The sequence below is a fragment of the Ictalurus punctatus genome, chromosome 27 (assembly GCF_001660625.3).
Source record: "Ictalurus punctatus breed USDA103 chromosome 27, Coco_2.0, whole genome shotgun sequence".
Taxonomy (NCBI): domain Eukaryota; kingdom Metazoa; phylum Chordata; class Actinopteri; order Siluriformes; family Ictaluridae; genus Ictalurus; species Ictalurus punctatus.
Window position 1 is genome coordinate 8403753 of NC_030442.2, and position 22630 is coordinate 8426382.

Below are 22630 nucleotides of genomic sequence, written 5' to 3' on the forward strand. Positions count from 1 at the left end.
ATATTATATTATATGCAATTCAGTTCTGGGAAAACAGCAAAGGTGGTTTGGGTTAGACCAGATTTTTGTTGTTGTTGTTGTTGTTGTTGTTTTTTAAAAGGTCAGCCTATGTTTTAAGAGGTGAAAATGAGAGAAAATTGTATTTCTCTCTCTCTCTCTCTCTCTCTCTCTCTGTGTGTGTGTGTGTGTGTGTGTGTGTGTGTGTGTGTGTGTGTGTGTGTGTGTGTGTGTGTGTGTGTGCTTTTTATTATTATTATTATTATTATTATTATTATTATTATTTTATATATAAATTACTGATGGCTAAGAGTGATGCTCTTAACTCCTAAGTCCATTTTGAACCATGATATATATAAAAACATTGTTGTATACAGTTGTATAAAGTTGCATGCAATACACTGGACGATGCAAAGATAAAACATACAGATATAACTGCAATTCAGCATTTTTTAGGCCAACTCTTAAGAATGGAATAGTTTTAAGTTAACTCTTTAGAGTGCAGTCGTTTCCCAGCAGAGTCCCATGCATGTAAAATACACCAAGTTCACACGGATATTTAAAAATTAGAGTGATATTAAAGGGCGGCTCTTTGCTAAGGCTTTGCGGGACAGAAAACATGATGAATCCAACAGTTCCTTTGGGAGAGCTTTTCAACACTCTGTCTCAAGTATAACTCTGAGTGATTTATTGATATTACAGCCAAAAGGCGCATGTTTTCATTTAATTCCTTGGCAGCCTCATGATTTATACACAACAGTGCAGTTAAAATAAACCATTTATATCCTATTGATATTGATACTGACTTGAAAGATTGAAAGATTTACAGTGACTACCAATATTATTCTTAGTCATATGTACACATCATAGCACTGCTGTCAGATTTACCAATGCATGTAAATGCTCTGTATATTTCTAAATAAGTGAAGCCATTTAGACAATTAAATTAAGATGGATTATGTTAGACAAATTCTAAATTTGAATGAAATAACTTCCTCTTCGCAGCTTAATGGACCTCTACAATCTAGAGTCCAGTCACCTATAACAGAAGATTCAGATCTAAATTTACTTGATGTTTATGTTTTTAAGGTGAAATGTATACATTCACAAATGTTGGAGAAAGATACATATCCTAACACTGTTCATGAACACTATAGAATTTACTTAGAATCTTAGCAAGTGGAAACATGTTAAATGTTGTGAATATGTGGCCAAATATGTTGAATGCAGCCAAATGAATCTAGTATTTCCTATTAAAAGATTACAATAAACCAAATATAAGATTAATAAGTCTATTTCTAGACATTTTTACTAATTTCAATTTTAATTTATTTCTAAAAAGAAACAAATTATTATTAATGATTAATTGCACTTGCTAAGATGTCATTTCTTTGCACTGTATCTCCTCTCGTAGCATTAAAGCAAATAAAACTTTCAAATTTTCCCTTAACATCTCTTCAAATACAGCCACCACATTAAGCTTTTTCTCCGTTCCCACAGAATGTCCAGGATGTACTCACTCCTTTCAGACATCTTGGAATTGGTCCAAGGTTAAGTGGTGATAAAACATCCGTCAGGATTTGAACTGCCATATTTCTGCTCCATGTAATACAGTTATTGGACATAGCACTTATGGAGCCCGATAAGTATCATTCGTGGAACATTAGCCATTGCGCTTGGAGAAGATTTATAATTAAAAATGGGCATAACCTTACCATCTAATGAATGGAAGAAAGTATTAAACCCTTAAGATATTACACAAAATAAATCAGTTCTAATGATGTATGGATTTTCTGTGCTTTGCCAAATAGTTCTCAGAACTAATGCAAGTCTCATTTAAACGTTAGAGTTTCTAAATGAGATTGCGACATTAGAGCCTTCAATGGGATCATTTGTCTTCATCAAGATAGAGAGAAGGTTGAGATAACTCAGCCAGGGTATTGTGTGGAGTGATGGGGTGCTTGGTTCATGGGGGGCCTTTAACATATTCCCCTCCAGGGGGAGACACTTCCTCCACCAATCACCCCATCACATTACCAAGGGCACATATAAAACAAGAACATATGACTTGATCTATGTGAACAATATGACCTGATATCGACTGAACACGCACAGGTTTTAGTGCTTAATCATTGTGAGTTGGCTTTAAAGGACAATATAAAAATTATGTTTTCACACATTTTCACAGGTCTTCAGTTCATTTCCTGACATCACAACCAGGATATATGTATAGTGAGCTCCAAAAGTCTGAGACAAGTTCTCAGACTTTATAGAAAATGCTCCTATTTTACACTAATTTCTAATTTAATTCAGGATTTTTCAATTACAAATTATATTACTGACAACTTGAGTGAATATTAGAATCTTTTAAGCATTTACATGAGTTTCTTAATATTTGGTACGTCCCCATTTTGTTTTAATGAGTGTGCACTGGAGATGTCATGGACTCCTCAAAGCGAATTTTATATGAAATCCATCAGAGTGTCATCTGAACACATGCTTCAGTAGTACAGATTAGGCATGAGGAAACTCTGACCTTTTGAACAAAGCAGTTAACATGGTCAATGTCACAAATTTGCATGCATTTAAATGTAAGGGACCTAGAATAAGCAGAATCTTGAATATTAAATATTGAAGATATTGAGTATCTATTTCATTTGTTTTAAACATTTAGGAATGCAAAAACCTCCTGTTCTTTTCCAATTTAAAATAAAATAAGAATCCCAGATTTTCAATGTGCTCTCAGATTTTTGGACCGCACTGTATGTTTACACGGAAGTGATATGAGTGCACATGAAATCCATCCATCCATTTTCTGTACCACGTATCCTACACATGATCCTGGTGGAGCCTGGAGCCTATCCCAGGGAACCCAGGGCACAAGGCGGGGGACACACTGGGTGGGGTGCCAACCCATCGCAGGGAACAATCACACACTATGGATGATTTGGAAAAGACAATCAGCCCACAATGCACGTGGACGTGGACCGGGGTAGGAAACTGAAGTACCTGGAGGAAACCCCAAACACACAGGGCGGAGATGGGATTCAAACCACAACCCCGGAGATGCGAGGCAAATGTGCTAACCACTAAGCCACCGTGTCCCATTGGACATAAAGTGAAGGGTTAAATAGTTTGGAAGCCAAGGGGATTAAAAGTCAAAGGGCTATCACAAACCCTAAAGCAGAAAATACTGACCTTTCACAGAGCTGGAGAATGGTATAAAAAGATATCAAATGGTGTTTAGTGACACCATTACTGATTAAAAACCATGATTCAGTTAGAAATTATTAAAAACCATGATTCATGTAAGAAAATATTAAAAAACATGATTCAGCAAGAAACAAAGACCAAAGTGTGGAAGAAAAAGATCTGCTAGAGTGATTTGCAAAACAGATCAAAACAAACAGCAAAAGACCTTATGTCCTTAGAAGCACGTGTAGTAGAAGTTCTCTTTTATATCATATTCATATTCTGTCCTACATGTGATGACAGATTGGTCTTCAAGGATAGATATGAAAATTCTCTGTTCACTCTTTAGCTCATCTCCTGGCCTACACAAGCTGCTGCTTTTTTCAGTAGCAATGGCTCAGAGAATTTACTGTCAAACAGAGTATTACTAAGAAGCTGCTGGAGCTGTCAGCATGTTTTAGACCACTTGTGCACAGTGCATCCTAATCCTCTGATCTCTGTCTTAGCCACAACTACCATCGCAACCCTAAATCATCACTAATAATCAGCCATAACCGAGCACGCTCCAGCCTTCTCCTCCGGGCGTGACGAATTTTTGCGGAAAATGAAAAGGGGAAAAAAGCAACGTACATGAAAAAGTGCTGGGCTGCTGCCAGGTTCTCCGTGACCTCTGATCCCTTAGTTGGGAGTTAGCTAGTTTCCTCTTTCCTCTGACATCACTGTCCAAACCTTGAAGAACAATAACACGAGCTCGATTGCATGACGCAAAAGCTCTCTCGCGCGCAACAGACGCGCCGCCCGCGAGCTCAGTGTTCCCATTTCAGCACAGCTGCACATCTGCCGTTCATGTGATACTCACATACATACACACACACACTCACACACACACACACGCACACACACACACTCGCACACACACACTCATACACAGACACACACACTCACATACACACACACTTACATACACACACACTTACATACACACACACACACACACACACTCATACACACACATACACACACTCACACACAATCTCTCACACTCACACACATACACACTCACACACACAAACAATCTCTCACATTCTCACACACACACACACACACACAAACTCACATACACCCAAACTCTCCTACACACACAAACACACACACCTCTACCAGTTACAGAATGAAGGGCAACATTTCCTAACGCAAGAGATTCCCAAAGCTCTCACTGCACTCCTCTAAGCGTGGAGTTTCTCACTGGCGTGCTTTCTGCATGACTGTGCTAACAGACTTCATCAAACATTGGTCACCTGTTATGCTTCTGATGTCACTCAAGATATTGAGGAAATAAATGTCTGGATATTCATCTGACAAACCGTGTTTAATAAATTTGGTTTGCTCTAGGGCATGAGTAATGCTTTCTTGAAATGGCTTGAATCACTGGTATGAAACACCGAAGTTGCATTGCACTTTAATGCAGCCTTCAAATCATACATCACAAATGGATTCGATTACAAAAAGAGTTGAACTTCTTTAGCACAGAGGGGTCCCAGTTAACTCCCTAATGCCATAAGTCTTTTATTTACAAGCTGAATGAATCACACCGCCAAACACGTGAACTAAAACCCAAAAGATATGGGCATGTACAATCCAGTCCACACAGCTGTAAAGCTCACCACACTCTTGGACTCTTGGTGTCTAGTTTACTGAAAGCCCCAAGGGAGTCTGGTTTTAAAATATTCAAGCAAATTGCTCTTTAAATTCAACGCATTTCACTGAGCTCTCAGATCTTAATTTGTTATTTTAGCCTATTTCAGAAACACAAGCCAAGTGCTACACATAGGCAAATGAAAGAGGCTGCAAAAAAAATAAAAATGCACCTTGTGTGATTTATTTAATGCAGTCCAGATGTGCAAGAGGCCCAGGGAAACAGGTGACGATAGCATTAGGCTGGGATTGCACACAGATGGAAAAGGGCTTGAACTTATTTTTGCATCACTTCTGGTGCAGACTCTTTCCCCTACAAACGATGAAAAAGATGAAGTGAATCAACCTCTACATCATACAGTCTTGCTGGATGGATGGCCTTCTAGCCATTTCTGAAATGTCTGTCAAGTGAAAAAAACCTGGGATCATCCTGCCATCATGGCCTTGTGTGTGGCCTTTTGTGTGTCGGACATACGTATTTCAATTCCATGCCACATGGCAAGATCATAAGTGCATTTGAATGTGTGCATGTCATATTCCTAGGAGGGTATCATTTCTCAGAATTTTAATTACAGCAATTACAGACTCGTCGAGGGAGATGAGTTCAACCCTTAAAGGCATAGGACTCTGCGCTCTGCTTCCTTTCAGGTGAGAGGGCTTCTGGATAACGTCAACAGTAATCAGCAGCGATTGTGCGGCTGTCGGGGCTGCACTGAAGAGCCACTGCGCGTGTCAGAGTTCAGTCCTCACTGACAGGGTGAGGATGGACGTTAAGCAGAACAGAGCTACAGATAGGGGGGGTACCTATGGGATACCAGAGTCCGTTAAAGGAAGGAAATTAAGAAGCTTTGTAACTTCAAGTACAGTTTTGGTGATGACACTATGATTTGTCTGTGAAACCAGCAGAAAGAACGAAACATACAGAGTTGGATGCTAGCTAGCAGTAATGTTAAGCGCTCACTGACATGGAGAGAAAGCTCGAAGCAAATGTTAACATACTGTACATTTTTTCACAGTATTTTTAATGCATACTGATTTTACTGCATACTGATTGATAACTAATTGACCTTTGATGATTTAGTGCAGACCACCGTTCTGGTTACCTAGCATCAGTGCTAACATTAGCTCTTGTTCCCAAGAACATTAACACTAAACTTCATTAAACTAAAGTGGAACCACTCAACCACTATTTTCAGAACACTAAATACCATCATTTGTTGTAGTTTGTAGTTGAATATTAATGTCTTTTGTATGACATATTTTCATTTCTTTTTGACCAACCACATTAGGTGGTGATCATCTTCCATCCCAAGATGTTACAGTTGTTATATGCTTGGATTATGATAGAAAACTGTGGAACTGTGGTCTGTGGAACATTCTGACACTGGAATGGATCTCTGACTAGAGAACATTTGAGAACCTCTGTATTATAGCATATTAAATATATAAAGTCAAAACTGACTATTTTGGGTTTCCGTAGTATTAAATGTGAAACTTTATCTAAAAATAAAGCAACTGAAGTTCATTGTTTAGTGAAGACCAGTGCTGTTGAAACTAAATGAACTCAGCCTTTTCAATATAACACACAATTGATAAAGAGATTCATCCAAGTGTTTCTAAGTGAGTAGTTTCCTGCACTCAAGAACTCTATTTCATCTCACACGGGTGCTTAACCCCACTCCTCTCTTCTCTCTCAGGCAGAATTACAAGACACCCCCCATCTCCTTAAAGTACCCCAAATGGGGCTCCTCCAGCTCTCTGTGGCAGCCATTTGGGAAGAGTGTTCAGCATGATGGATGCATAAGAAAGCGACACATTGTCCCAGCAAGGTGCCGGCGAGCTGCGCGCTGATTTGGCCGCCCTTAAATCACCACGTCGCAGTGTGAAATGATTCATTGGCGTTAGCAGACATCCGTGTCCCCGGTGACCAAGAGCTCCCCACTCCAGATCTCACGCCCTCTCATACATGTTTATGCAGCTGGATTGTTTTATTGCACCAATTAAATTAAGTTGTGATAATTGAACGTAAGCACTGGGCTCTGGAGGGCTACCAGGGCATGTCCACCTGTCACGCTGTGCTGTGCTGTGCTCCAAAAAACCCTCAGCACATGGCTGAGCTTTACACCTGTAACATTTTAGTATTTCAGTTGCATGATTAAGTGCAGTAAAAGGAACCACATTAAAGATTAACGTCAGAAGCAAGTGTTTGTTCATCCCTTGAAAAAAATGCTTCAGTTGGTCAGCTGACAGACGGCATTGGGCCACCGGCTGGGTGCTGCAGTGTATTTCCTGTCTTTAAATGGAGAACTTTGGGAATAAGCTATCTGAACTCATGAAAAGATCATCTCATTTCCCTCCTCAAGATCGCATACTGCAGCTTATAACTCGGTGTCAGTGACGAGAACGAGAACAAAAACATGGCGTTTATTGGAACTCAGTGGGCCACCTGACCTCCCACTGGAGCAGAAGGAACACACTCAGCTGCATGAAAACCCACTAATTGTGCCTTTAATGACAGCCGACTGAAGTTGTTATGGGTGTTTTTTTAATCTCCACCCGATGCCACAAAGAAGAAGGATTTCCCCTTTGGCTCAACATTAAATTGAAAGCATTAACAGTCATTGCATGATGGCACACACTGTAAGCACATGTGGGTGTATTACACAGTTTTATTGGTTTATGGTTTGTTATGGTGATGATTACATGTATTATATTGTACTCACTCATTTTTCAATCCCTACAAGAGGTCTTTCATACAACTCAACATGTACTCAGTAAAATCTTATTTACAATATGTCACACACCAGACTCATTTACAATATGCCACTTTTTTTTCTACAGTGAAAAGCCAGAGAAGGCACTTTTAATACCTTAACCATACGAAATTAACCTTTACATCAGCAGTCTACTGAGGTGAGCTCATGCTTGGCAGTGGATTTAGATCTTGTCCCTGATTAACAAGTTGTTCTTCTAATGAAACCATTGGACTGTTGTACCATTGTAAGGTTTTTCTTTGGTGTTCAAGATTCGCATTAGTTTTGAAAAGGAGCATTCCGATATTATTAAAAGAAACAAATTAAAAAAAACACAACTAGGATCATCTGTATTCACAAATTAAAGTTCACAGTGGAACTGTATCAACATCTAATTAAAGCTGCAAGCAGGGATGAACAGACCCACGCACCCTGGTGCACATTGTGGCTACTCTGCCAGGGGAATGCCATTCCCTTTTTTTTTTTTTTTAGCATTTTGTACCACTTATATGTTGTTAGGAGTGTATCACGATGTAAAACGTAACTTCTTGTTCACAGTAGGTGGCGCTATGACTATAACTGAATATTGGCATGTAGATGTCTTCAGGCCAGGATACGTACATTGTCTAAGTTAGTGTAAAACACGTCAGTTCATGTTGCCAGTAGGTGGCACTATGACTATAACTAATTATTGGTACATAGATGTATTCAGGCCAGGACTGTTATCAAACGTGAAGTTTGGGGCAGATTGGACATTGTATGTATGAGTCAGAACAACTTCCTTTTTCATGGCGAAACCTCTAACTTTGTCAGACTGCCACACCATGCAGCGAAAAGTCAAAAGCTTCGCAATTTAGCATCGCCAAGTCCTTTAGATTAAACTGACCGAATATGATGTTGATCGGATGAACTCTCTAGGAGGAGCTCGTTAAAATACGAGGCCTGGAAATGGCAAAATCTGAGCAAGAATTGCAGAGAAATATCAAAAATGGCTGACTTCTTTTTGGGTTAAGGATAAGGCTCTAAGAGACCTTTTTGTACGTTTTAACATGTTACATATGCCTACTGATTTTCTTACACGTAGGTGAAATGTAGCGCGAGGGTTGCTTCGTTGAAATTTTGTAGATGGCGCTATCGAGCCATTTTGCCACACTTAATTCTAAAACCTGTATCACTTGCCACTTTTGAGGTGTGTGCAAAGTTTCATGAGTTTTAGAATATTTTTAAGCCTCAAAAATGTGATTCGTTTCATAAAAAAAATGGCAGGCCTCCACAGACACACTGTTCAACAAACTCAAAGGCTTCGCAATTTAACGTCGCCAAGGCCTTTAGATTAGACTGACTGAATATGATGTTGATCTGATAAAATTTCTGGGAGGAGTTTGTTAATGTACAAGGCTTGAAAATGGCTGTTGCCAGTAGGTGGCGCTATGACTATAACTGAATATTCACATGTAACTGTATTCAGACCAGGACTGCTATTAAGCATGTGAAGTTTGGGGCAGATTGGACATTGTATGTATGAGTTATAACAACTTCCTCTTTTATGGCGAAACATAGAAATTTGTCAAACCGCCACAGCCACGCTGTGCAGCAAAAACTCAAAAGCTTCGCAATTTAGCATTGCCAGGGCCTTTAGATCAGACTGACAGAATATGATTTTGATCGGATTAAATCTCTAGGAGGAGCTCGTTAAAATACGAGTCCTGGAAATGGTAAAATATGAACAAAAGTTTAAGAGAAAAATAAAAATGGCTGACTTCCTGTTGGGTTTAGGATATGACTCTAAGAGACTTTTTTGTACGGGTTGGCATGTTACATATGCCTACTGATTTTCGTATGTGTAGGTGAAACGTAGAGCAAGGCACACATTGTTGAAATTTTGTAGGTGGCGCTATCGAGTCATTTTGCCACACCTAATTCTAAAACCTGTATCAGATGGAATTTTTTGCCACTTCTGACACATGTGCAAAGTTTTGGTATGAGTATGTCTAGGCCCTCAAAAATGCAAAGAATAATAAACGGAGCAGATACAATAGGGTCCTCACATCATTGGTGCGCAGACCCTAAATAACCTCCAGCTTACAAATCAGCCTTCAAATCTTGAGATGCTAGAACTCAAATTATGCTAAGTAAAATGATTCTGGTTGTCCAGCTACATGATGAATTTGTTGTTTTTCTTCATTTTTATAGATTACAGTATATATTGAGTACTTGCGTCAGTGTATAATCATACCTGGGTACTGTAGATATGTACTGCTGCTGTGATCATAAAGACTGTCTTGTGCTTATCCCACTCTCCAATTCACAATATGCTCATACTGAACATCATTTCAACACACTTAGTATCATTGCCTTTACTGTTCTACATCTGTATACTGTAATGATTTATAATCCCACTATCAGGCGTCATCCAGAACAGGATGGGTTTTTGAGTTTGGTTCCTCTCAAGATTTCTTCATCATGTCAGGTTCTTTTTATTTCCCCCTGGCCTGCTCATTTGGTATCTGGGAGCTGGAAGCTGACAAATGCATGACTGTAAAGTCAAATGAGTTGAATGAAAAAAGTTGCTCAGTATTAGCATCACAGTCTTTATGATTATAGCAGCACTTTTTTTTTAGAAACATGTCTACAGTTTTCAGTTGAGATTTTCCACTAAAGTTGTGGGTCTCATCATTCCATTGTCATTTCTGCCCCAAAATAACATTGGATAGATGGTATATCTAACCAACACTCTGTGTTCATCAGACTAAACCAAATTCCATCCAATTCACAAAGATTTATGTGCTCTGTCCTCAGTTTATCTTTCATTACTCACCAATTATACAATACATATCACACTTACAATACAAAAACAAGACACAATCCCCTGGTCCTACAATAGATTATCCTCTGGACTTAAAATCAGGCTGGTTTCGTGCATATGTTCAGAGCCTAGCCAAAAGTATGTCGATTTTTAAAATTATTTCTAAACAGTTTATGTTTTCAAGACTTAGCATTCACAGCTGTGCTGTCTTCAACTTCTTCTTCCTGAACATACAGCTGCGAGTGAGTTTAAAAAATGGAGGAAATTGGATTTGACAGTGTTTTTCATTCTTTCATCTCCAAAATAACATCACCCCTGATTCCTCATAGCCGACAAGTGATGAAAATAGACGAGGGCAAAGGTTTACGATAGGCGACGTTCATTTGAAGAAGGGGGCTGAGTGCTAGCGAGAGATAGAGAAGAAAAACAAATGTTGAGGGGTTGAGGTGCGGCACGGTGAGTGCTAGAATGCTCTCTTCCTCCAGCCATTGATGGGACGACACCTCTGATCTCTCATCTCGTCTAAGGCTTAATACTCAGCAGAGCAGCGGTGTTACTACCGAACACACACACACACACACACACACTCTCACCCAAAGTGCCCACTGTAGGCCATTTGTTTTGTGAACTATGTGCTAAATGCTACGAGGTGATAAGAGAGGAGTGGGGGTATTAGGGTTTGAGCGAGAAAACACACTTGCTGTTGATTTCTGTCCTCCTTGAACTTCAGAAGTGACACCTAACACATGAGAAAAAATGGCTTCAGTGTGACTTGGCCAACAAAACCAGGCTTATAACGATTCCAAATAAAACATGTTCCAAACTGAAACCCAGATCATCCATATCTCTCAAAGAAAGATGCCGACGTGGAGTTGTTTGGTTTCTAAACACTGCTTTGGTATAAATCACACAAGTGTTTACTGCTCGGAAAATAAAAATTCAAAGTACGATCCCCCAGAGGATGACAGCATTTAGTCAAGTCCAATTCTATATGATTTATTCATATTCTTTTTGTTTCCCAGGATGTGATACTAAAATCTAGTGTGAGAATGTTTTACAAAAGACGATCAGCACAAAGTGATTCAGGATTCCTGACACTTCAATGAAGATCAGGACAAAGCACTTTGACATGGAAACATTTCTAGACAATATCTTACAGAGAAATATGGTGAAAAAAATGTGTTTTTGATGGATGGGCAGTCAAGGGCATCAAGTCCAAATAAGATCACATGCCAAACCGCTCTGTCCGTAATGCTTTCTTTCACACGGCTAGATCCCACAGCTGGTTAGATTCCCTCTAACCACGGAGGAAGCAAGTGTAGGGAGGGGAGAGCAGCCAACATGCTGAACAGGCTTTCATAGTGATGACAACTGCTTCATTTTAATGAGAAAGGCCTCCCCTCTCCCCTGAGATAAGATAATGAGGAAGCCACTGATCTCACACTTCAATCTCTCTTTCATTTAAAGTGGCAGATAAAAGCACATCAGCCTGTTTGCTTATCCCGGCTTTGCCGATGCGTGTGAGGTGCATTAGGGGTGATCTAGCATGGATTCAGTGCTGCTGCTCTGGACAGTGCCAGAGTCCCAAAGCGTGGCTGCCATTCCGGCTTTACTGATGCCAAAGCTTTTCTTTCTGCTCTCGTCTCCTTTCTGCTCTCCAGGAGAGCCGGTTTTACACTGTCCACATGCATTACGTCCCATGCCGTCTGAAGAGAGCTGCTGTCACCCGCCACTTCTCGCAGCATGCAGGCCACCCAGCTCGGACGAGGCTCACGCATACCATCCATCTGTGTGGTCCTTGCAGAAGAGAAACAGATAGATGGCGGAGGAAAGGCAAAGCCAGTGCCAACGGGGAAAGAGATGTTTCAAAATCGGACAGTGTCATTTCTGGGAAAGGAAGGAAGTGAGGGAAAGGAAGAGTGGGGGCTAGAGAAAGCCCAATAAAACAAAAAAGGCTTGTGAGTGCGGGACGCTTGCCATCTGATGAAAGCAGAGAATTGGAAGGAAAGAGCTATGAGGTGTGTGTGTCAGTGTATATATGTAAAGAAACACAGAGAAAAAGAGGCAACGAGAGAATAAGACAAATCTTTGCCTTTTGGTAACACAAGCAAATCAACGTTTTATTAGCATAGGACTCAAGAATGAAAGGCAGCCACAGAGGATTTAATCCACAGGAATGCACGAAAGCATGATGCTCCATCCCTAGTTATACATTAGCACATAAAAAAACATGTTATTTCAATCCACAGGGTATCCAACTGTTCATTAGGAGCTAGTTAGCAGTCTTTACTGTCCCAGTCTCATCTAAGACATCTAAGATATGGGATCCCATTTCACTATAAAAGCCCCCGATATGGGCCCAGTAAGCTCAACAATTCCTTAAAGAAAAAAACCCTCTATGTAAAGCTATCTGTTAAGAGGGGGGGAAACACAACAGAATCCCTTCCTCTCCTTAATGGGGTTTATTTGTGGTTTGGTGAATTAAAAAGGCCTGTTTCCGGCCCACATGTTGGAGATGCTGGTTGCCCCTGAAGGTGTTTTGTGTGAGTGAGCAGAGCAAAGTGGAGAGGAGGAGAACAGCATTGCGTTGCAGGCAGCTGGAAGAGATTAATAAAAAGGAGCAGGCCTCGTAAACGCTGCCGCCCTGCAGTGATTAATGCCTCACCAGACAGCAGGATGGAAAGATAAGGAGAAAGAAGACAAACGCTTTGTTCCGGCCAGGGACACACTGCACCCGGCCAGTAGGGCCAAGGGTCTCCAAGTACAGAGGAAACCAAAATGTAGTGGGACACGGGAATGTTGAGCTCTGCCCATGTAACCTGGATCAACAATATCCAGAGTGAGTCACTCTTGTAAAGAAAAGACTACAAAAGTACAAAAGTAGCAAATTACGCATACACATGGTCCATCAACTCCTGTAAGCAGCAGGCAAGAGGAATCTGAAATAATGGCTGCTCATACAGACTCCACAAAAATTTAATAGGCAGGTGGGGGAAAAGTAAGCAAGGGGATGTACTTACAGTCAGACAGATGGTAGGGATTTATATGAAAACAAATATATAAAAGTCATGTTTTACCAGAGAGGAAGAATGCTGCGGTTATGCAACGGAGAGAGTGGAAAAACTATGGTATGGAGAGAAGTTGGATTGAGCTTCTGGGATGATATGTCCTTCTCATGGGCACAAAAGCAATACTCATGACTATAGATAAATTCAACCAACTAATAAGTGGAGACAGAGTGACCCCCAAGGTGACCAAATCACCCTAAACTGATTAACATGAACTTAATGTGTATTTGTGATGTCTCACGCTTAATCTATCAGCCCCTGATTCAGTAAGAATACAAATATAGCATGAGCATATGATTGTGCAATCTGATAAAATTGTGCACGCAATTAGTGGATGTGTTCTGCACAATTTAGATGCTGAAATGCAATACGGACGCAAAATAAGAGTGTAAACATGAGCATGAATTTGTTCATGAGGAAAAATAATGAAAACCTTTCACAGGCTCTTTGAATGCTGCTGGTGTCAGACATATATATACAGTGCAAATATATTGTCCCAGTTAGAAAGAAACCTCAATAATTTGTACTGCTGGGACATAATTTTATGAAACATTAATATCATGGTTTTATCTGCAGTAAAAAGGCAGAAACAGGCATATGCAAATTTAACACCTGCCCTTTTAGGTCTATTAATTTGTACATGCAACAGCCATGATTTAAATGATCACAGTGCAGGTGTAAAATGATTCTCATCACATTTACACGGACCTGTAATATGCACTTTTATGGTAAAATTAGACAAGATGTGTTAACCTGTGCATATTAAAGACACACTCTTCTTTCATTTCGCGCCTCTCTACTTTTTCTCTCAGTCGTTCCATGCATCAGTCAGCTCCTTCCCTTCTCTCTCTTTCTACCTCACTCCTCACTCCAGCCAGCTGTCTAAGATAACAGTGAGATAAGACTGCACTCAGGCATGCTTTAATTGGATATATTTACCATAATAACTGTGTAAAATATAGCAGCAACTTGTCCTAAAAAGGCCGTGGAGAATACCACAAGCATATGTGCTGCATTTGCCAATGTTTGTTCTGTGCGTTTCAGCCATGGCAAATGATTAATGAGTTATATATTCTCGCTTTCTGCATGTCATCATCTTTATATAATTGGAGGGTGTGGGGCAAAAGCTGGCACTGAGGATAGAACAGAACAGCAATGTGTATGAAAGTTAGAGATGCAGGGAAGAGGGGAGGCCAAGCATTGCCAGTTTATGATAGTCTACTCTGCCTCTAAATGCAGAATGGTCAGCAGCTAAGGCACAGAGGCAAAGCTCCATCCTCTCCACTCTTTTTTCCTTAAGCAAGCCCCTTTAAAATGTTCATCTAGCACCCATAAGGGTTTTTCAATTTGTCCCAGCTGTGGACATTGTAAAGATCCTATCTGTACAGAACCGTATATTGAGAGTTTTAATTTCAGTAGAAAGCCAAAACTGTTAACTATTTAAAGATTTTTTTCTCCCAATTTAGTTGTCTGCCAATTCCCACCCACTAGCTAGCGCTCCTCTATCCCATGACAATTATGAGATCTAAGGATAGCATGTGCTTCCTTTGAGCAGGGCAGCTAAAGATAAGGGCTAACTGACCTCTTCTGCATACATGAAGACATAGATGCCCGTGATTGGATAGCATCTATGTGATTGACAGGAGTGAGAGTAACTATCCGTCCAACCCGAGAGCACAGCCAATTTCTGTGGTACCACTTGAAATCCCAAACCAAGATTTCTCAAGGAACCCGTTTTCCTTGGTGTACTAACTTCATATATAGAAAATATATTATATATTTGATATTAAACACCCATATATCCATCCATCCATGTTCTATACCGCTTATCCTTCCTTCAGGGTCACAGGGAAACCTGGAGCCTATCCCAGGAAGCATCGGGCACAAGGCGGGGTACACCCTGGACAGGGTGCCAATCCATCGCAGGGCACACTCACGTACACACTCACACACCCATTCATAAATACCCATATAACTTATATTAAATATCCACCAAAGTTAGAATAAGCAGAACTAAACACAATAGACCAAGCACCAAACAAAGCAACAGTATATACTTGCTAGGTGGGACATGGTGTCTTAGTGGTTAGCACAGCTACTAAACTAGAGAGTGTGTGTGTGTGTGTGTGTGTGTGTGTGTGTGTGTGTGTGTGTGTGTGTGTGTGTGTGTGTGTTTGTGTGTGTGTGTGTGTGTGTGTGTGTGTGTGTGTGTGTGTGATTAGGCCCTGTGATAGGTTGGAACCCCATCCAGAGTGTCCCTTCCCTTGTGCCCAAAGTCCCCTGGGATAGGGTCCAGGCTCCCTGCGACCTTGTGTAGGATAAGTAATGGATGGGTGGATACTTGCTAGGTTAGTTTTATATATATATATATATATATATATATATATATATATATATATATATATATATATATATATATAGGCAATTAGCCAATAGGTTGGCCAAGCATGAACTGGCCATTCAAAAAGTTTTGATACTTGCTTACAGTTTTGATAAGACCCATGATAGAGCAACAAAAAACATCAGCCTTGTGACTGATGAAGGTAAAGCTTATGCAAATTACCCAAGACAAGCCTCATCCACTTTACATCAAAAGGCAAGCAATTCTGGTCATCTATCTGTAGATACTAGAAATTATTCATACACCAAACATCCCAGACATAGGATCCCTTGGGCTTTTTAAGCCTTGGCTGCTCATATTGTATGCTTGATTTTTTTTTCTGCATTACTTCAGATAAAAGCATCTGGATGATAACTGTAAGCTACAGGAACAGCTTAGCCATAGAAACTTTAATGGCTAGATTGACACTATCACTTAGTAACCTGTAAAACATACATTCATTAGCTATTGTAGAGATACTCACAATGTGAACTGAATATCTGTCACTGTGTTTTGGCTGCTGACTCAAACAAAATCTAATGTAAACCCTTTTCAACGTGAAACTGTGGAAATCTGTAATGCATCTAAACCAACTGACAAATAGGCAGCCCCTTCGAAGCCCAGTTTACTTAAACTGTCACACACAATTAGTGTGTAAATTCACAGAACCAGTGGACAACTGGAAGACATAGATGCTTTCGACAGATTCAAAACTCAAACGGAAGTGTACTGTATTGCCTAAAGACTTCTATGGAGACACATAAATATCTTGCATCAAGTCATTTCTATGTCCATTATGTTCCCTGGCATGGACCTGTTCATCTCTGATGATGTCACAAGGCAGTTTACGTAGCAAGGGGTCTGTGCAGGAGAGCTTTCCTCTACACGATGTGTTTTTCTGGGCAGGCCGTAAGGATTTGCTATTAAGGCAAGGGATTATTGTTGAACAGCGCAGAGCATGCATTCCCTCACCAATCATATACACTCAAAACATTCACTCCAGTGAGAGAAAGGTGTTAATACCAACTCTCAATACACTTTCTGTTTTGGCCCCATCACTGATATGTATCATGGATATAAAGGTCACCTAAGTTGGACAGAGTTCACTTTTCACGCCTTTTTTTTTTGTGGGAGTTGATGTGTGGGCGATTATGTGGATGGAAAATGCAACACAATGATCAAATTGAGCAATTCTTATGTTTGTAAAATGGCATCCACTACCACACCCCAGGGAGCTGAGAAACGAGGGGTGAGGTTAGTTAACAATGACATAGAACATTTCAACATCATGGCGCACATTAACAAAAGGAGCACTTAATGAGAGAGAGAGAGAGAGAAGCATAGGAGAGCAGGAACGCCAGCCAAGACGAAGGGCCAGTTTAAGGGGCTTCACTCATGACAAAAAAATTGCTTTACAGCTTCAGATGAAGTCCAAGCCTTTGTGTTTTCACATTGGCCTGGTCTTCCTGGTGAGGTGAAGGTAAGTTTGGCTGGAGTTCTGTTGAGGTACTTTCTAACAGCGTAGTCTCTCCATCTTCCATGATATGCGACTGGACAGGGACTCTCTTTAGCTGAATGGGTGGACGTTCGCAATCGCTCGTCTGTCCTTGTTACTATGTGTCTGATGAAGTTAGCTCAGAATATTCGTCATTTCACTTTACTGCATCCAAACTGACACACCAGCGGTCTGAGCTCCATCCGGACAGATGGATCATCTAAATTAAAGGCAAGGAACTCCAGTAATGACTCAACCAGAGATTAAGAAAAGATGTGTTTTAGCCTGTACAGCCCGAGGAGTGTATGCTCAAATGGACAGATGTTTGAAGGATGCTAATTTGCTCTGATGAGATCTTTTAAGTGGCTTTATTTCCTGTCCCTAGCTCTCAGAGCTCTTTATTGCAAATAGGTGCATTGTTTTCTGCATGTTTTTCCTCTCTCCCTCTTTTCCCTACTATACAACTGGCAGAATTGACCATTGATCACTACAGTCCCAGGAAGCACACCCTCTGGATGTGGAGGCTCCCTTCCCCTGCGTGGCCGAGTCACTGCTTTCTGCACTGTAAATCCTGATGCAATGGCTTGCAGGTGTCAGCGTTAAAGAACGCTCGCTCAGGCCCTCCCTGCAGCCTGGCCGCAGCTGGCCTTCTCCTTTTGCCAGTTAATGCTTTGCTATTTGTTTTGGTTTTGCAAACCCCCCCTTCTCTCTTTCTCTCCCTAACCATGTTTCTCAGTATCCCTCTCCTACCTCAAGTGCATACTTCTTTTCTCTTTCTCTCTCTGTCTCTTGTTCTCACACTGCATGCTTTTCCGGCTTCAGTACCAGGCCAGGAATGGAGGCAGAGCATAGAGCAGGGCATGGGAATCACTGTGCGCTGAATTATCCAGTCAGGATGTTGAGAGTGGAAAACTAGTGCTCATAATTTAGGAGTGTGTGTGGTTTCAGATGTAGCATGTACATTCCTCTCAGCTTTTAAGCCTGCCTGGCTCCACTATAGGCTGATCCAAATGACAAAATAATATTTTATATTTGATAGTTACAGAAAATATTATTCAACCTTCTGGTGGATTTTACAGCAAATAAAAGCACCAGAACTCCTTCAGCTAGAATTTGTCGGCTAGCACCTGTACCCGTCAGGAAGAAAATGGATCTACGATTGACTTGTTAATATACAGCATGTTACAAAAACTATACCTGTTGCTACAGGAAGTGTCTAAAATGTTTCATATGAGTACTGATGCTGTTCATTTATTCATCATACCTTCTGCAAACTAGAAAGCTACATGCGAGCTAGCAGGAAACGTGGCTATGCTAAGTAGATAGATAAACTATGTAAAGATATCGCTAACGTAAAAATATAGCATGTTATCATACAGCAATACTTTATTAACCAAAGAGACAGTGTAAATGTAACTGACCCTTCACAGTTTAGTGCAGGTCATTCTTGTTGCTTTTTTTGTGTGGAAAGAATCCTATTGTTCGTGTTAGCTCTTGTTGATCAGAACGCTAAGTGGCAATGCTAATGTCATGTTCCCCTTACAAAATGTATTTCTGTATTTTTAAAAGACAAAATACTGTATGCCCCAGTCCAGTCATAGAAATGTAAATCTGACAGCTAAATGCTAACCAGGCACAATGCCATATTCTAATTGGTTTACTCCTGCATTCTAATTCTATTACTCCCACATCTAAATCATCCTAAAACTGTCACCAAACTCCACTAATACCTGTTTTTTCAGGCATAAAACAGGGTGTGATTGAGTGAGCCCGGGTGGAAAGAGACTGGGAGAGTCAGCCAAAGCTCTGCGAGGAAAACCGCAGGATTAAGCCAAGCCAGTTCTGACAGAGAGAGACAGAAGCCCCCATGCTGCGAGAGAGAGTCTCTCTCCCGTCCCTCCCTCTTCTCTGAAGTGCCTGTCAAGAGCTTCTCTCCTGTCACAAAGTGAAAGAGAGAGCGAGCAGCTCTATGCAGACATGAGAAAAAGAGACGGCCAGTTCTGAGGACTGATTTTTAAGTGCATGACTGCAAAACAACAATAGAGTCTGTCTAGCCATTCTGTTTGCACTCATATCTTGGTCTTGCTGAAGTGACAATCGGCAGGCGTTTGAGACTTAAAGGCATAAAAGGCTGTCAAAACACAGGTGCAGGAGTCTGAGGATGCCTCGGGGGAAGCAACTGAAGATGAAGTTGCTGTAGACATCAGCAAGGAAAAACAGCTCAATGATGTTCAAGGAATACTGTAACACAAATGTGTGTCTCAGGACAATGCTGCGATTCTACACTCCAGAGTAGAGTACATTATTGAGGTTAGAGAACAAATTTCTGAAATAGCCAAATGTAGTGAGTTGGTCAGCTAACATTAGTTAGCAGTGGCAGCTCATCTTTCGGGGCAGAGCCGCACAATTTATACCAGCCCTTCAACAAATGTTCATCTTCATTCACAACTCTATACATTTTAAATTATGTTGAAAAAATCATGACCTCTTTTGAGTGAACAACAATGTACAGGTATGTTCCAAAATTACACAGCTAACTATTCTTTCACAAGCAGCGTGCAATAGAGGTTTTCTACCAAATAGAGTGAAACTCAAAATCTAAAAATCTAAAAAAAAAATCTAAAAATGTTTCATCCAGCTTGGTTAAATTAACATCTTTTTTTAAAATGAAGCGTTTGAAGTAAAGATATTTACACATTAGATAGATACAGTATTAAAACCAGTTACCGTAACAATACTTTCCTCTGAACTCAGTAAACATTTTCTGCACTTGTGTTCTGTTTTTGACCATGTCTTGGCAAAATCTCATCAACATTAATGGAAGGCTGCTGGAAAAAACCTTAATAATGTTTGGAAGAGGTTATGGATTTTATATTCGGTTTTATGTGATAGTTCAAGGGAAAACACCCAAAAACTGTTTTGAAGACTGTAATTTTTTTTCTATATGAAAGAATAAATTGTTTGACATGTGGTAGCTCAGAAATGCTCTCTAGACTTTTCTTGTTAAAAAAATCTAGATTTATGAATATGCTAGTTGGAGTCTGTACACAAGGATGAAATATCTTTTAATCACTGTGACGCAATAATCAGTATTGATTTCTTAAAAGAATGCTGTAAAATACTGCTTTTACCATTTTAAATAAACTCCCCCAGAGTTATGTAATTATAAAAATTTTTTTTTAAAAATAAATAAAAAAAAACACACACATTTTATGTTTAAGGTCAAACTGCATTCATAATGGGGTTCAGCTGGACTAGATGCAGCCAGGCCTGATTACTGCAAACCCTGCTCAATCAAATGAACATTTAAATAGAACTTTTACAACAGCACGAAGTTGGTTACAAGGTCTTACCGAGGAACACACTATGCCAGAATTGAAAGACATTGCAGAAATAATGAGGAAGGAGGTGAATGAAATACATCAGACTGGGAAGGGTTACAAAGCTATATCAAAGGCTTTGGGACTCCAAAGGACCGCAGTGAGAGCCTTTATCTGCAAATGAGAAAACTAGGCACACTATTGAACCTTCCCAGAAGTGGCTGACCTTCCAAAATTCCTCCAAGAGCACAGCAATAACTCATCCAGCAAGTCACAAAAGAGCAAAGGACAACATAAGAGAACCTACAGGCCTCTCTTGAATCAATAAAGGCCCCTGTTCATGACTCCACTATCAGAAAGACACTGGGCAAAAATGGCATCATGGAAGAGTGGCGAGGTGAAAACCACTGCTAACCCAGAAGAACATTAAGACTCATATGAATTCTCACAATGTGAATTTTGCCAAAACACACCTTGATGATCCTCAAACCACTGGGGAGAATGTTCTGTGGACTGATGAGTCGAGAGTGGAACTGTTTGGAAGACAGGGGTCCCGTTACATCTGCCATAAACTAAACACAGAATTCCACAAAAAGAACATCATACCTACAGTGAAGCATGGTGGTGGGAGTGTGATGATGTGGGGATGCTTTGCTGCTTCAGGGCCTGGACAACTTGCAATAATTGAGGGAAACATGAATTCTGCTCTCTACCAGAAAAAAAGGGAATGTCCGGTCTTCAGTCCGTAATTTGAAACTCAGGCGCAACTGAATTATGCAGGAAGACAATGATCCAAAGCATAGGAGTAAATCCTAGTCCTAGAAGTAAGTGAAAGACTGATCTCCAGTTATCGGAAGTGTTTGGTTGCAATTACTGCTGCTAAAGTTTAAGGAGGCAGTTTTTCACATTGGTGATAGGTGTTGGATAACTTTTTTTTGTTTTACTACAATATAACTAAATAAATAAATAAAAACTGCATTGTGTTTACTCAGGTTGCCTTTGTTTTATGTTGGATTTTGTTTGACGATCTAAAACTATGAGATATACACAAAAACAGAAGAAATCAAAAATACTTTTTCACAGCACTGTAGGTGCTATGGACACCAACATCAGTATGAATTTTTCACAGTTGAGTACTCTTAAGCATCAGAGTTTTTAAGTGTGTGAAGACAAATTCTAGAAAAATACAGATGAACTCTTCTTGCCCACGTTCTTCTTCCTGCCCCCACATTTCTGTACGTGTCATTTAAAATAGAAATATACTGAATACAGTAGAATAAGGATCAGAAGAAGTTACATCACTCCTACGGGAATCTGCGCTTGTTTGGTATCTGTGCAAATACAGCTGAATACTTTGAGGATGAGACGGAAAGACCAGATGGAACAGAAGTGTCATGATTCATGGAATAAACACGGAGAAGAAATGAGGAGATGAAAACTCCAAAGAGGACACAGGAGAGGAAAGGAGAGACTAGAATTCGCCTCTCTTGTCGAGTTTGTTCCTCCTTCATATGCTCTGTTTTATATTACTCTGAACTGTGGCACCTGTAAAGACAAGTATTACCAGCTGGAGGCTATGAGCACTTGCAAGACTGTAATGCATTCTTCATTTGTCATGGTCCTGCGTGTAATTTTATTTTGTTTCACATTGGCATAGAACAGAAAAGCACAGGAAGGCAAACATCCATATGCATTTTGTTAGAAATCTGGCACACACCCCACCCTGTGAGTCACTCCTGACCCCTATTACAAAAACGCCTTGAGATTTGTTATACACTTTCCCCATTCAGAATTGCTACATTCAGAAATATTACACTTTGCCTACTGATCCACACCTGATATTAATAGATGAGACCATAATCAGTGCGTTTCAGTAGGAAGGCAGCTAGGGAGATAGCCTTTTGGGCAGCATGTGCACACATTC